The 16,750-nt window shown below is 32.5% G+C and overlaps 1 protein-coding gene across 2 annotated transcripts in view; it reads left to right on the plus strand.

Annotated features, from left to right (window-relative positions):
- The first annotated feature begins 499 nt into the window (after positions 1–499).
- Positions 500–16,750, plus strand: part of LOC118748006 (glutamate decarboxylase) — a 90,266-nt gene continuing 74,015 nt past the window's right edge. The window contains exon 1 of one of the 2 annotated variants that reach the window (XM_036482268.1): positions 500–594. The gene's annotated coding sequence lies outside the window, so the exon portion shown is untranslated. Of the gene's footprint in view, positions 595–13,327; positions 13,996–16,750 lie in introns of those variants that run through there. The other variant, XM_036482267.1, reaches the window with a different exon arrangement.

Raw genomic sequence — 16,750 nt, forward strand, 5'->3', positions numbered from 1 at the left:
CCACTTGCCGAAATTCGTATTATGCGTTTTACACGAATTCTCACTCCTGTTTTTCAACGCCGCCAAGTGGGCAGCAGCGCAGCGTGCAGTGTAAGCAGCTGTGTGGTGGCTACACCATCAGTGTGGTACATAAGTCCTGGAGCTAGTCGTTGCTGACGCCATATTCGCCACATCCGTTAAGCCAGCAGCTTCGAAAGCGGCAGCAGCAACTGCGAAGTTGACAGTCGAAAGTATTTTCGCGAGTTATTTGTTGTATTGTTATTGTTGCTATATTTAAGTGTTAAGTGCATGTATTTTGTTGTTGTTGGTGTAAAGTGTGGCGTACATAAATGTTTTTAGTATTGTTTTATTAAGTGAAAGTGCTGTTGACATCATTATGCAATAATTATTGTTGTAAATGTTACTAATGTATGCACTTATAATTGCTTTAAACTGAAGAAAAATTTTAAGTGCCAAAACAAATTTGTTGTTGTTGTTGTTGTATATATATACATAAATAGTTGGTGGACATATAACTAATAACACCAAAGTTTGCAACTATTTTCGCTTATCTAGGATATAAAGCTTACCTGCGCTACCTGAGTCCAGATCGAGGTAAAGGTTAACAGAAAAAACAAGCTGTGTGTAAATAGATATACATATCTGAAGGTATACGAGTAAAACCCCATTTAGCTATATAGTACAACTAGTTATGAACTGTGAAGTTTGCTTATATTATAACAATTAACCACTGGTAAATACCAAAACTCTTATAAAGGCTACCAATTTCGAAAAACCCGGGTTTTAGAACCAGTTACCAATTTTTAGAAAAGCGGAGTGATCACACCCGTTTAATTTATTATGGTTATTCTAAAAATGAAGTCGGTTTTTTTGTACCGGTTACCAACTTCGAAAAATCCAAATTTTTGGTACAGGTTAACGATTTCGTAAAAAACGGAGTGGTCTCGCCCGTTCTTTAATGTGTAAAGAGCAAAAACGAATTTAACAATTTATTAAACAAATATTCTTATGGTTTATTCATATTAAATCATTAAAAATTGCTTATTCGCCACTCCCACTATTACCCGATCCTTTCAATCTCAAAAATCATTCAACGAATCTCTTTATAATATTGGTAAACGCATGGTTCATGGTATTACTACGAAAAGTGTTTTGAAAGTTTTGAAACCGGTTCATAACTACGCCCACTTACCATATTACAGTATTTAAAAAAAAAATGGCAACTGTGATAGATAGTTCAATAATTACTAAGCGGATATGAAGAGAAATCTTTATGCAAACTATAACTTTTTTAAACTAAAAAATGGGTGGAACTACTCCGCTTTTTAATAAATTGGTAACTGGTACTCGAATTTTGGATTTTTCAAAATTAGTAACCAGTACAAAAAAGGCGACTCATTTTTGAAATAACCATAATAAAAGCAATGGGCGTGATCACTCCGTTCTTTTTTCGAAATCGGTAACCGGTCTTAAAAACCCGTGCTTTTCAAAATTGGTATCCGGTACAAGAAAACCGATTTCATTTTTGAAATCACCGTAAAGTAGTCCTGTTATTGGTAAGGTTTTAAAAAATTACGACCACTTCTTACAAATTTTTCCATTTGTGCGTCAGTGCTAGTAGTAGTAGTTCCATTACCCTGCAGTGAAATCCCAAACTAGTCGGGAAAAATACTAGTTTACAACTAGAATTTCCTAACAGAAACCGAACTAGTTCGAAAATGACCAGACTTGTACCAAGTACAAAACGATTTATTCATGCCCTGTTTTATTTGACTTCGCCAGTTTAATAATTACAATAAAGTACACAAAATATTATAACTCTTATTTGGGTATATTGTAAACCATTGAATCGATTATGTAATCAATTATACCAGACCTGTCAAATAATGATTAATATTCATAATGATTATTAATTAAAGCATGATTTTTTGGATAACCGTTTAATGATTAAATACCGATACTACCACCTGATTAGTTACTTTAAAAATTTTAATTAATTCATTAACTTTAATTACGTCATTATTTTGTTATTTTTGATCATTTTCAATTATTTTTGACTTTTTTTAATTACGCGATAAATATAATTATTTGATTAATTTCTACCAATTTTACCAATCAACAAGCCAAACTGTAGACAAAAATTAAGAATATTTAATAGCTGCTTGAATTATTTATTTATTTTATTCTTATACAAATCTCAAATTTTAAACATTAATTTTTACTTTTATAAATTATTAAAAAGAATATACTGAAATGTCAAAAGTTAGTGAATTTGATTTATTTTAATGAAAACTTTTATTTTTTATTTTAGTTCACTCAAAAATGAACTAAATATTAATTTTATTTTTAACTAAAATGTTTACTTTTGCATATTCAATATTATTAAAAAAGATAAAAATTTAGATATTTGTTGTACCTGAAACTTTTTACCTTTAATAACATTTAATGGAAAAATCATTTAAATTTATGTTCGAAAGTTTAGAATATTTATGTATTTATTTTTGCATTTAATTTATACTCAAAACATTTAACACTAATTATTGGCAAATCTAAGGCTGCTAAATAAAAATGTGTAATACATTAAAGTGTACTTAATCAAAAGTTTTTTATTGTATATTCATAAAGTCATTTTATTTCTTGACTCCCAAAGTAGTGGTTTTGGTGCATAATTGGACTAGTCATTTTCTGTATATTTTAAACTAGTATGTGACTGGTATTTTTCTGACCGAAATCTGACAATTGCCATCGCATGGAAAAAAAAGATAGTTGGCTGACTAGTTGGGCATGCGGTTCATACAAATTGTGAGGTAGTTTGCGACTAGTTCATTTGACTACAGGGTAACTAAAAATATTTCCCGTCAAACATGAGATATACAACATTTTGTTATTTTTATTAAAATTGTTTTCTAAACCGCATGGTACCATTTTAATCCTGTGTGGAATTTTTTCCAGGTACACCTATGCACATACTTATAGAGCCAGATTGACTGTACTTTACATATTTTTATTTTTTTTTTGCTTGAAAAATTATCGATGTAAATTTTCTTGAGAAAATAAATATACGAGCTAAGGCATATTTGAAAGGTAGTAGCAGTAGAGCACCTGATTTTTTTTTTTTTTTAATTATTTGGTCTCTGAAATGTCAAATGTAAATTTTTCCCACAAAAATTCTGAATTGTGAAAGTGTATGTGCCAAAACCTTTCTTCATAAAAAGAAGCGAAAGAAAACCAGGTTTCGGTTTGTTCGCTTGACTCATCAGCTCAAACGCTGTTTTTTTTTTGCCTTGTAAAGGATATTAAAAAACGCAGAACATTTTTTTGGCACTTTAGAGACCAGAAGCAACAACAAAATACACGTAAATGAAGTTTTGGCTCTAATGCTACAACTACCTGTTTCATAAGCCTTGATACGAGCATTTTTCTCTTGAGTGCCACAGATTTATTTGAGAATTTTGGATAGCAGAAAATTGCGTTTACATTTCTTGGACGTCATTTTATATGCAATTTTTTATTTTCATAATTTTCTATGTAATTGTAAAATGATGTATGAAATTAGTTCACTAAAATAGAATGTTCGCCCGAACGCAACTAAAAACTTCATATTTATGTACGTTCAATGAAAGAATCCATTTTGTTTCATCAAATCGACTAATTTAAACTACTATTTAGTCTTATAGTTTCCCCACTGATAAGCACAAGTATTTTCTGATTACCGGGGCGTATGAGGAACGTGAAAATGAGTAGCGTTTGCCTAGATCTGTAAAATAACGGTTATGTTTTGAGATCACTCTGACAAATCAAGGGACTGCAGAAATTAAAATACATATCATTTTTAGACTTTTGGCCAGCTTTTTTCTTTTTTTTGATTTTCCACCAATGTGGGCCGGTGTGATTAAAAATACGAGATCTAGGTTGCCTGAGTGTACTCTTGGTCCATGGTAAGTTGGTACAGCGGATTTTTTTTGAAGTAGATCTGCTCTACATTAAGTGCAGGAACTTGGTAAACTGCTCAAACATTTTTTTTTGGAGTATTACGGTTATAACTAATTTTTATAAAATTTTGAAAAATGGTTATCACAGCTACGCACAGACAACTGTACGCTTTGTAAATGAATTTTATAAACCTTTAGCTCCATCGGTTCAACATTTAGTCGGAGTAATTCGGATTGCGCGTGTGCTGTAAGAACGTCACTATGGTTATCAGCCATATCTCTATTTGATAAAGTTAGGAATCAAATGAAATTCAATGACAGCCTTATACTGCGGATGCAATTTTAAGATTATATTTGTTATATTGGTTTAGCGTTTAGCGATTTTTGTTCAATGCGGAAATACTAACTGAAAACATTTCCCCGTATTTTGTTTTCATGAGTTACTACTTTCTTCCCGCTAATGACTAGTATGTATTTTTTACAAAATATATACAAAATCTTCACACTAAAAAATTAAATTTTTACAAATGAAAAAAGTCCAAAAGTTGGTTGCTTTATCGTAGTATTTTTTCTATTGACACTGCCTGCTTAGACCATTTTTAAGCCAACAAAGCGTATTTAAGCTTGCACTTATACTTACTGAAAGACTGTCTTTAAATATATTAATTAGATATTTCAACAGCGATTGATGCGCTTCGCAATAATTTTCACTTCCAACTGATCAAGATTGCTGTGTCGTTGGATATTTAAATACCCATATCAATGCGCCCTCGCGTGCCAGAAAATTTTATCAGTCGGAGAGAAAAAAAAAAAACAGAGGCCAAAACTAATAATATTCTGGAATTATTTAATTGCAATTTTGTTAATAAAAGCGGAATTAGCAAATATTTTAGTTTAAGTACGTAAACTTTTTTTAACTATACTAATATATATACTATTTTGTTTAAGTAGCAATTGGATGCATATTTATTCGCTGCTGTTAATTTTTTTTTCAATTCAATTATCTTACATCCATTCATGAAAGGTGCGCAACTCTCCAAATTTATTGTCAATAACAATAATTACATTTATACAGAGTATGTATGTATGTTTGTACATATATACATAAATATGTTTGTATGTAATAGAAATAATAAAAATTTGGCGCTTACACTTTTGCTATGCCTTTGGCCGAGCTTCTCTTCTAATTTGATGTGTGCGTCCTAATGTTATAACGCAAATGTGTGGGGACCTACAGTGTTACGCCACCTGCGTTTTTTAAGACAGAAATACACTCGGAAGTTTGCAATTGCCTGCTAGTCAGTTTAGATGTTGCTCAGACTAGGGATCGAACTCAGATCCTATGAAATGGTAGTAAACACCTGTAACCACTCAGCCACAGCGACCGACGTACATACATATCGCACACCATCTCGAAAAAGAGTCACAACTCAAAATAATACGTTTGTCAGAAAATGCGAAAAACTATTACTTAGCAAATGCGAATCATATGAGCAAAGGCGACTTTAACTTAGGTTTTTTTTTTTTTTAACAAATTATAATAAAAATTTGCTCCAGCTTTTTCTGAAAGGTGAATAAAAGCTCTGTGTACACTTTTAGCGCATAATTTCAAAAATGCTAAATTTTGAGTTGTGACTCTTTTGAAGACGCTGTGCGATATGTGCATAAGTACAAATGCAAAAGCACTCTGCCTGCGCAGCAAATATTTGCGTGGCGTACCGTTATCAGGTAAAAGGCTTTTATCAGTCCATTTTTGCACACTTGTCTAATTTTTGTCACGCCACTTTCACCTCCACCTCCGTCAGTGGTCCAATTGGTTTTTTGGTTTTTTGGTTTTTGTTTTGGTAACACTGTCAACTGTTGTGCTCAAAATCTTGCAGATGTAGTATATATGTACATACATATGTATACTTTGAGAAATTGTTTACTTTATTTATTTATTTATTTAGTCAAAGAACACACAAGAGTTCTCACTGACTACTGACTTAGTGCTAATACAAACGATTCAAATTAGTTCATAGATAAATTATGACTAAAATAAAAATTGCTCCATTGGTTGGTCAAACGAAATGGAATTCGAGATCTCATTAAATTCGCGAAGCGCCCGTGCAATTGGTGCCTTGGATTCGTTATTGGTTTTAAATGTCTTAAGATAAAAAGGGTAATTCATTATGTTCAATTCTTGTGATAGCAAATTGGTGATATTTAAGGTCTCCAAATGAATGAAGCATATTCCAACCTGGACCGAAGAAAAGCAGTAAACAATAATTTAATTGTGTAAGGATCTGAAAAGTTAGCACTATTTCGTCTAGCAAAACCTAAAATCGAGAAAGAGAAATGTGAGTCAAAAGTCACTCCAAGGTCTTTAATCTCATCATCCACAGGTTGAAGTACATTATTAGAGATATTCAGGCCGATTCTGCACAGAAACTCCCAGTGGTTTTTCTCTTTCCTCCTATCATTAATAAAAATTCCCGGAGGATTTTTTTTATTTTAAATGGCGGAGTTGAGCTGTCAAAAAAGTGTCAATCAGCTCTTTCGAAGTTCGAATTTTCTCCTCCCAAATTTTCGGGGAAAATGCTACTCCCAGGAAGTTAATTATTGGAGGATTTCTTTCTCGGGAGAAACAAATTCCGGGAGATTCAACTCAACGGAAGTACATATGTTATTAGCAAAAATTTTAGAAAATTTTAAAGAAATACTGCAACTGAGCTAATAATATTTATGATGGAACTTTTTGAAGCTATTTAAATTTTTTGGTCAAAGTCACCACTATTTTTTGTACCATTGAAAAACTGGGATGACGGTTCAAAGTAATAGCGATGTCAGTTTAAAAAAAAAAAACCATCGACGCATCGATACATCGACTATTTATACATCGAGTAGAAAATTTTCCATGCATCGCAGCAAAACATCGATATTTTCGATGCATCGATGTTTTTCCGACATCCCTAACAGCATTTTTTCGAAATTGTTGTCCGAAAGCGTTCCACCGCGTGGGGTATTCAGCAATAAAGCAAATGAAAAAAGCCTTTCTACAGCAGCCGAAGATGGCAGGGGTGTGTTAAACCGAGACGCGTTCACGGTCCCTAAAAAAATTCAAACTACTGCGAAAAAATGGCTGAAATCAAGTGACGTAACAAGAAATTACTAAAAAATGATTCGTGAATCATAAATCTTAAAAATTTCGAGTCCCCGTGCCATCTAACGAATGAATTATTTTTTTTTTTTTGTTAAAGTGACTCTTCTAACTTACATACCTAACAAATGTTCTAAATACGAGCGAAATCGAACAAAAATACTAGACTTTTTTTTTAATTTCCTGCTACTTAAAATGGCTGTGGAATACGGTGTTAAAATGTAGTTGAGATTCATCCAGTCATTTTTTGAGCCATTTGTATAGCAATTTTTGGAGTTTTTTTAGAATAGCTCGGTTTAGCCGAATACTCCTTATATTTGTATATAATACTATACTATATATCGTACCATATATCGTACAATACTATATATATCGTATGAGTGCCAATATTTAAACACCACCACATCCGGAAAAGTGAAATTGCAATTGACCACATTTGATGGTAGCAATAGAAAATCAAAGACAACATTTGTTTTGGAATTAATATTAAGTAATATTGCATGTTTGAAGATAACCGTGATATTTTTGCCAGTTGAGGCCAACCATCATTGTGTCGTGAAGGGTGGTTGGCACTGATAAATGGTGTCGGTGTTATTAGATATAGCGATATTCACCATTTAATAGATAAAAAGCTACGTCAGAGGTATGTAAACTAGGGCTGGGACTATCCGTATATTCGGATAGCCGGAAAGCCGGATATCCGTACAGCTATTCGCGTATGTGGATTAAGATACATTCCTTTTAGTTATTCGGATATTCGGTTAATATCCGTTCATTTGGCTATTCGGATACCCGGATATTGTAAAATGTGTTTGAACGATTTCGTAAGATTTTTCTAAAAATTACAGAATGTACTGAGTTTTAAAATAAATAATAGAACAATTCATTAGTACACAAAAACAATCCGGATATTTAAATCAGGTATTCGAAAATTTGCTGTGCAAAGGTTGTTGAAAAAATACCCGTTTTTTAAATAGTTTGTTGGTATGGAACGCGCAATACACATTATTATTATATTATATATTATAATTAACAGTCATTTCTTCAATTGCATAGCGTTATTTATATTTTTTGAAATTTTAAATAATGTTTATATTATTGTAAAAAAATTTTAAAATAACTTTTTTTTAAGCAAATGAAATGGTTTGGCATTGATTTTTGTATTCAAGACAAAATGTATGGCCTATTTAGTAATATTAAAAAGAATGACCCGTAGTCATAGAAAAGTTAGAAAACTGTTTTAACGATTAAAATTCTATTTTATGACTAGATCGCCATCACCCGCTCCGCTTAGTGTATGAAATGTCTGCGTGCTACATTAGAGGTAATTTATTTCAATAAATCTCAACATACCTTAAACTATGCCAAAAACAGGAGATTTACAATTTTTTTTAACCATCGCTAAAATATTTTCAAACTAAAACTTCCTTAAACGTCTCTCTTGTGATACTTTTTCATAGAGAATGTGAATGCAAAAAAAAAACTCAATCATGTTTGATTGTACGTTTATGTGAATGCAATCTGTCATTATCATTCAGTACTAAATAATACTATTTGTTGTATCAGGGTTGAGATTTTTATACTCAAAATTTGAAACCAGAAGATTGCCATCTCCCTCAAAATAAGTAAACAAATAAATATTTGGTGCTAAAATATTTTTCTAAGTGTTTGGCCGAGCTTCTGCTCAAACTTGAGGTATGACTTCTGTTGTTGTGGCACAAATGGAGACACCTATGTACATACATATTTAAGGCTCACTCAGAACACCAAATAATTTTATAAGAAGAGTTTTCAAGGCAGAAATATACTCGAAGGTTTGCCACTGCGTGCCGGAAATGTATTTGCACTTCAAATTTGTCTTTTAATAAAGTCTTAATTAAATAAATTATTATTGTTAACTATTATTTGAATAAATAGATACAAAAATGTTTATACTTGGCAACTCTTGGACGTTTCTTCATTTGTAACAAATGACAGATGTAAACAAAATAAAAAAATAGTTGTAATTTTACAAATTTAAGGCAAACGGGCGTTCTTCACAAAAAAATGTAGTTAGGGATCGAATTGCGCAAATTTTTTTTCCAATACCAAGTGCCCCCAAGAAGTGTTAAACCACTAAATAACTTAAAAAACGCAAAACTTGTGCGTGTGTTTTACTTATTTGTAGAAATGTTGCCAAACCAAGACCCCCGCTTCCCACTGAACAGCCCCCCCTTAACTAACATGTGCTTGTTTTTGTGCACGCGCGGCCAGTTAAACAGGCATGTCTGAATCGATTTACTTCATCATTCTTAGCAATTTGATGTGCATTTTTATTGTTTTGTGTTGCAAACAGACATTTTAGGAACTAAATAGGTTCTACACAAGCGCACTTATTTTTAACAGTTTCCAGTTTATGTAATATTTATTAATCAAAACAGCTTTTATTTATTTTACGTATTTATTATGTGATTTCTGAAAGCGTCGAATACAAAACAGGGCTGTGACTGGGTTTATGTAATTTGAAATTGTATTGATGATTACTACATATCGATGGGCCTCTGCAATAACGACACAACTCAAAATTTCATATATTTCAGTAGAGCCAATTAAAGATTTTTTGTTTCGTAATTTAGCAATAATATGTCTTGGAACGTAATTATTCCGGATTATTTGCAGTCATCCTGTAAGCTTTCAAATTATGTCTTTTTATAAACTTGAAATTTTGAATTGTGCCGTTATTGCAGAGGACCGTCGACATATGTTGGTGTTTGGCCGAGCTACTCCTCCGATTGTGGCATGCGCCTTGATGTTGTCGCACAAAGGGGAGGGACCTACAGTTTTCCGCAGACTCCTGCCGGGGGCCGACCTCTATTCCAAAAAACATTTTATTTTTTTATGTTGGCCGGAACTGGGCTCGAACGCTCACCCTGCGGAATGGTAGTGCGCACAAAAGAGAAAAGGGATTTTCTTCAAAACTTTTGAATGACGTCTTGACTGAACTTACTAATTCGGAATTTCTACTATTACTTATAGAGTAGGCTATTCATAAAGTCTGGGTAATGAAATACAAATTTTTCTATTATATGTTCCACATATATATTAGGAGACTTTTATTGTTTAATTTATTTTTTGCATATAAATTTGTATCCTGAACTTCTTTTTCCAAAAAGTGAGGATGTCAAAATTTTAATAGAAGGTCTCTTAATAGATTAGTTCATAAAAATTATTCCAAACGAAAACTTAAAATTGATAAAAAAAATTTTAACTAAATTTAACTAATTTATATTAGAAGTTTTAAGTTTATCCCACTGTAAGTGTGAAATCAGTTGCTATGTGTTTCCATGACATAAAAAACCACCTGCCAATTAAGCATTTTGTAAAATTTCATGCTACCATACGCAGCATCTAAAATTCTTCAAATTTTATTATTAATTTTTCGTTTGTTTAAAAACATTTTATTCTTAGAATCGAAATTTTACCAAGCAAAATGGCTTGGCTAAATGTTAATACAACTGTTTTATATATAATCCCAAATTTATGATATAAAATCCCCTCTACCAAAAAAACTTAAATTGGGTAACACCGCTTCGAATTTTTACAATTGAGCAATTGTCTAAAATCTGCCTTTTTATCAAAAAGTTGTTTACCAGCGTATCTTTGAACTAATGATTGGTACTGAATTAAAGAATGCACACACATAAAAGATTGCAGCCATTTCAATACTCATTCCGAGTTAAACCTTTTTTTTTTGATTTGCCATTGGTGTTTTCCATCTTGCTATGAATGCTGTTGATGTGTGAATTCATAATGGCTTTGAGTGAATGGAAAATTTAAATAATATAAACCTCAATCTGAAGCGAGGAAATAAAATGGAAATAAAGCCTTTTCAAAACTTTCAATTAATACCTACTTTTGATGTAATAACTCATTTAACTTATAATATAATTGTATTTGAATCTAGTTTTAAACCAGCTCTGGTAACTCTCCTCAAATATTTACCTCAGAAGATTCTACATTTTCAAGCTAAACATTTCTAAGCACTGTTACGTTTGACACTTTAATTTGAGTAGAATTAATTTAAATTCGACTTTTAAAACAGGTGGCAACCCTCTCCAAAATATTTTCCTACTAAAACTTTATTAAACCCCTGTGGTCTTACACCCATATTGCGATACATATTCCAATTATCTAATTCCTTTAATTCAATTAGAATTTGATTTTTCAAACAGGTGGCAACAGCCCCTTATGTAAAACCCTTTTCAAAAATAGTTCGGTTGAGCCCCATATTGCAAAAATTCATTTAAATTGATTGAATTTAATTGTTAATCTCCTCAATAATAATTTAAATGTTCAATGGAGGTTTCTTAACAATCCTTCCCTTGGCACCCATATTTTAATTTTTCAGATAACTTGCGCATAATTAATTTAAATTTAAATTATCAAACAGGTGGCAAGCCTTTTCAAAATATTTTCAAACTATAATTTTTTAAGCCTCTTGGTATCCATTTCAAATGGATTTGGTGGCAGCCCTCATCCATGAGTGTGGAATTGATTTTAAATATCTCCATACCAAGTTCCAGTACTCTATCACAAATATGTATTTCTAGTGATATGCAGTATGAAAAATTCCGTATGTATGGGAGGTGCCACGCCCCCTTGTACAATCGAAATTAACAGCCAATTTCTCGAAAGCAGTTTAAGTGTTTTAAGTTGGGCTAAACGACATCAGTGTAAAAAATTTCATGATGATCGGTTGAGTAGTTAAAGCGTTAAAGTGTAGCAAATAAACAAACCAACTTTCGGATTTATAATATTTTTAAGGATTAAAGATAATCGCCCTTTTAACTCTGTCATAGTCAACTTAAAATGCACACAAAAACATAAAAACAGAGTTTTATTTTGAAAATTAGGAGAACGTGATTTTAAAATGCTATATGATTCTTAAAAATATTATTTTATTTTTGTTATAGTTATAAATATTATTTTATTTTATTTTCCTTTTTTTTGTTTATGGTATTCCACATAATTTTTTCAAGTTAATCTAAATTTATAATTTTAATTAAAAAGGTCACAACAACTATATTTACATAAAAAAAAGCAAAATGATAATTAAAAGTGCAAAAAACGGTACGGCTTGCTAAATTCGCAATACTGTCGCGGAAACAGGGTGAACTCATTAAAGTACTATATTTCTTTATAATGCCGAGTAAATTTTTTCTCTTCATATGGATGACTTCTGTTCTCTCTCATATCTTAACAAAAAGCTGTTTCTACGATGTCTATGATTGACAAAACTTAAAAATTTATTTTAAACTTAAAACTGCATTTTAACAAGAAGGAGTTTTATCTTCCGACTGTGACTATGACCAATATATTTTTGTAGCAGCTTAAGACAAAAAACCAAGTATTTTTTAAACAAAAAATACAACTTAACCAAAGTAGTATCTGACCACCCTTGAGGTACATACCACCTTTCCGATAAAAAATAATTATCGATCACGGTTCAGTTGTTCCAAAGTTATGCGGTGACATTCAGTAAATAAAAAAAGAAATATTCCCATGAATTGATAATCTTCCTCCTTGTTTTGTAGGCGGTTAAAAAATTTGATATTTCCTTGTTCTCTGAGTAAATTGCATAAGTCTTGATTGAGGTCAAAGAAAAAGTAGTACCTTCGAAATACATGCAATGTACTATTCAAATAAGCTTTCCTCAATGCCTTCGTAAGAAATATCAATTCTGTCGCTGATTTATTCGTTGCATTTGCTTTTGAACATCTTCTTTAAAATGACACTAATCGGATTCAGAAACTTTTGCAATTTAAAATTTTAAATTCTTACTTTAAAGCCACTTTTTATTTGCTTCTTTAAGGCCATTAGTTATGCAATGCCAGCAAAAAAGTAGCCATTGCAACAAGCAAAGCAGAGACATCAAGAAGGCGTGTTCAGCACCAGAGCCATCCACCACACCAGCTGTCTCTAAGCGCCACCATTTTAGCTAACGCTCGAACACGTCTCAGCATTTTAGCTCCGCCTACATAGAAAATATGGCAACTATGACGTCATTCACGAAAATTCATGGGGAGCTTTGATGCTCCCCAAATTGCTGAAAATCGCAGAGTAAGAGCGGGAGGGAGCTCCACCATACGCGCAACGCAAACCGACGATGCTTGTGGGCGGCTTTGTGGGTGACTTTGCTTTTGTCTTTGAAAAAAAAATGAAATCAATAATCACATTGCATTCGTTTGGTCGACGATGTCGCCACGAAGCTTAAACACGCATACGCATACACACTCAAGGCAAGGCAAGGCAAAGTGCCCTAGCAGCCATTTTGAAAAATCGGCTTCTTAGGCAACTCGAACAGATGCTCTGGCACATAGCGCCGCCGATCGTCAGACAGTGAAGCTGTATTCGCGTTCTGTCCGTCCTGGCTAAACGTAGCTTTTACTGGTTGAGTTGATATCAGAACAAATCAGACAAATCCTGAGCTGAGCTAGAAAGGACTAAGTGTGTTTTTGAAAATTCGGTAGAATTAGTTTGTGTGAAAAATTGAAATTCGTGGAAAACGGTTCAAAACGTGCTTGTGCTTGAAAACATTGTAGCTGAAGTATCCATTTCGAAAACGTTGTAAGATAAATGTAGAAAACGCAAACAGCAAAAAAAAATTAAAAATATAAAAAATTAGCAAATAATCACAAAAGGAAGTGTATCCCTGTAGTTGTTGCTGTATATTTACGTAATTTAAGCCCACGCTCCACGCTCTACCATCAGCAATTTGAAGTAGTTAAGACATCACCAATACTACCGCATCTCGCAGACACTTCGCAACAGTCACCAGTCAGTCACTTTCTTCATAAAAATCATATATAGTAAACCAAAAAAAAAAAAAAACAGTCAAAGTGATTTTCCTAAGGCAATACATCGAAGACCTCCGCAAGATTATTGGTAAGCAGGCTGCACCAATACATACATACCGACATATGTACATACACACGCATAAATTTATATTGCTAATTTTTTTTAGTTCCATAAATTAAGTGGGAAAAGTGTGAATTCTAATTTCCCTTATTCAGAAAATTATTGATTACATAATCGTCTAAAGCTTGTCCTCACTGTGGCACTGCCTTGAAAATTTCGAAGTTCCTTCTGGCAGAGGCTTGGCGCAACTTGCAGCGCGCAGTTGCAAAGCGACATTTCATTAAACACTTTCAACATGCACGCATACATACACATCTACATATGTACATACACATACCCCGGTTTTTTCCCCCCCCCCCCCCCCCCCCCTTTTTCCGATATAACAAACTTTTCAGCTGCCATTACGTAAAGTTCAAGTTTTTACAGCACTCTACCCATCTCCTTCTCTCCTAGTTGCACGGAAGTGGATTTTTGCGTGTCTTCACCAAATGCGCATTTCAAATTTGTCCTTCAGTTGTCCTTCGCTACTCGATTATCCGAGCCACTTGCATCGATTTTGTCTTTCCACAACCCATAAAGAACTCCAAACTCTGAAATTGTAAACTGTACGGAGGCTTGAGACCTCCACTTTTCTTAAAATTTCTTCTTCTTCTTATTTGGCGCTGTAATTTGGCTTAAAATTTGTATTCATTTTTTCAATTACACTGTAGAGAAAATCTCAAGTTTTGAAATGACACAATAAACGCCGATACACTTACCATGGTTGTACTCTGACATGTTCCTCATGGCGTATGAGTAACATTTTCCATGGTTTGAATTTTTCTCCATTCGAAATTTTTCAGAACTTGAGGGTGATACATATGTATATGCAGAGCTGGGTAAATGCAATTACATTACAATTACAATTACATTCCTCAGTAATTGTAATTAGGATTCAATTCCTTTAGTTCACTGCAAAGGAATCGATTACTTTTTCAATTCCTTGAAGTAATTTCAAATGGAATTGTTTTTTCTTTAATTCCATTACAAGGAATTTCATATTGTAATTGGAATAAATTACGTGCTAGTAATGTAATTTCTTTTATTTCAATTCCTTTGAAAGGATTTGAAAATGTAATTTTTTTTCTAATTCCTTTGAAAGGAATTGAAAATGTAATTGATTTTTTTCCAATTCCATTCCTCGAAGTAATTTAAAAAGTAATCGAAAAATTTATAAAAAAAAAATTTTTTACTGTTGAATTGCAATAGCTTTGTTAAATTTCCTGCTAGTATTTCATACAAAAAAATTATTGCACTTTCACTTAACCCTTGCAAACTTGTTTATTTATCCATCGATTTTCATCGGTAGTAGTGTTTTAACCCGCAAAACAAGCAGAGTTTGGCTAGTCTGTACTAATATATATTTTGAAAGGCGTTTTTTTCTGTTCGCAAAGCTCGAGAAAGTCCGTACCGATTTTTTTGAAATTTCGGAATCTACTGCAGGCTTTCCAAGGATGGTTATAGCTAAAAAAAGTTTCGATATAGAAAGGGGGCGTGGCACCTCCCATACAAACCGAATTTTTCAAACTCCATATATTTGTGGTAGAGGACTAGAACTGGGTATGGTGATATCTATATACATATATAAGACCAATTCCATACTCATGGAGAAAAATTTGCATGGTTGGAGAATGGCGTGTGGCACCTCCCATATAAACCGAACTTTTCATATTGCATATTTCTGGAAGTGTTCATGGTAGACTGTAAGCCTTTTTAAAACTCTTTAGTTTGACACCCACATGTCAACATTGCATTTACTTTATCAATTTAACTGAGTTACAATCTCCAAATAGGTGGCAGCCCCCTCAAAAATATTTCCAACAGTTATCTTTCTCAAACCTTTTTAATTTGATACCCATATTGTAATATTTTATTTATTTTATCAATGTAATTTAGTTAAATTTTCAAACAGATGCCAACCCTCCTCAAACATATTTTCGGCAGTAAGCCTTCTTAAAACTCTTTAGTTTGACACCCACATGGCAATATTTAATTTTTTTAACCATTTGACTGAGTTTAAATTTTCAAATAGGAGGCCACCCTCGTCAAAAATACTTCCAGCAGTTATCTTTCTTAAACCTCTTTAACTTAATACCCATATTGTAATAATTCATTGATTTTAAATTAATTAAATTTTAAAATAGGTGGCAACCCACCAAATTTTTGCGATATCATTGGTTCTGGTATTATACCGAATAATAAAAAAAATATTATTCAAATCGGTTCAGCCGTTCTCGGGTTTTGATGACCGTGACATACGAACACAACATTTATATATATATATATAGATATACATAGAAGATGTCCAATGTGTGCTTTCGATTTTAATCTTTGACCACAACAAAAATTCCACATTGTATATTCGTGAATGAACTTTCAGTTTCTCGATTACTTTTACAATTCCTTTGAGTAATTGGAAAAACTAAAGTACTCTTGCAATTCCAGGTAATGGAATTGAAAAAAAATCAATTACATTTTCAATTCCTTTCAAAGGAATTGGAAAAAAAAATTACATTACTAGCACGTAATTTATTCCAATTACAATATGAAATTCCTTGTAATGGAATTAAAGAAAAACCCAATTACATTTGAAATTACTTCAAGGAATTGAAAAAGTAATCGATTCCTTTGCTGTGGACTGAAGGAATTGATTCCTAATTACAATTCCTTGTAATCTGTAATTGGGAGTAATTTAATTCCTAAAGGAATCATTACGACCCAGCTCTGTGTATATGATACCAAA

This window comes from Rhagoletis pomonella, unplaced genomic scaffold (genome assembly GCF_013731165.1).
Source record: "Rhagoletis pomonella isolate Grant_MI unplaced genomic scaffold, Rhpom_1.0 Rhpom_scaffold_00012, whole genome shotgun sequence".
Lineage (NCBI taxonomy): Eukaryota > Metazoa > Arthropoda > Insecta > Diptera > Tephritidae > Rhagoletis > Rhagoletis pomonella.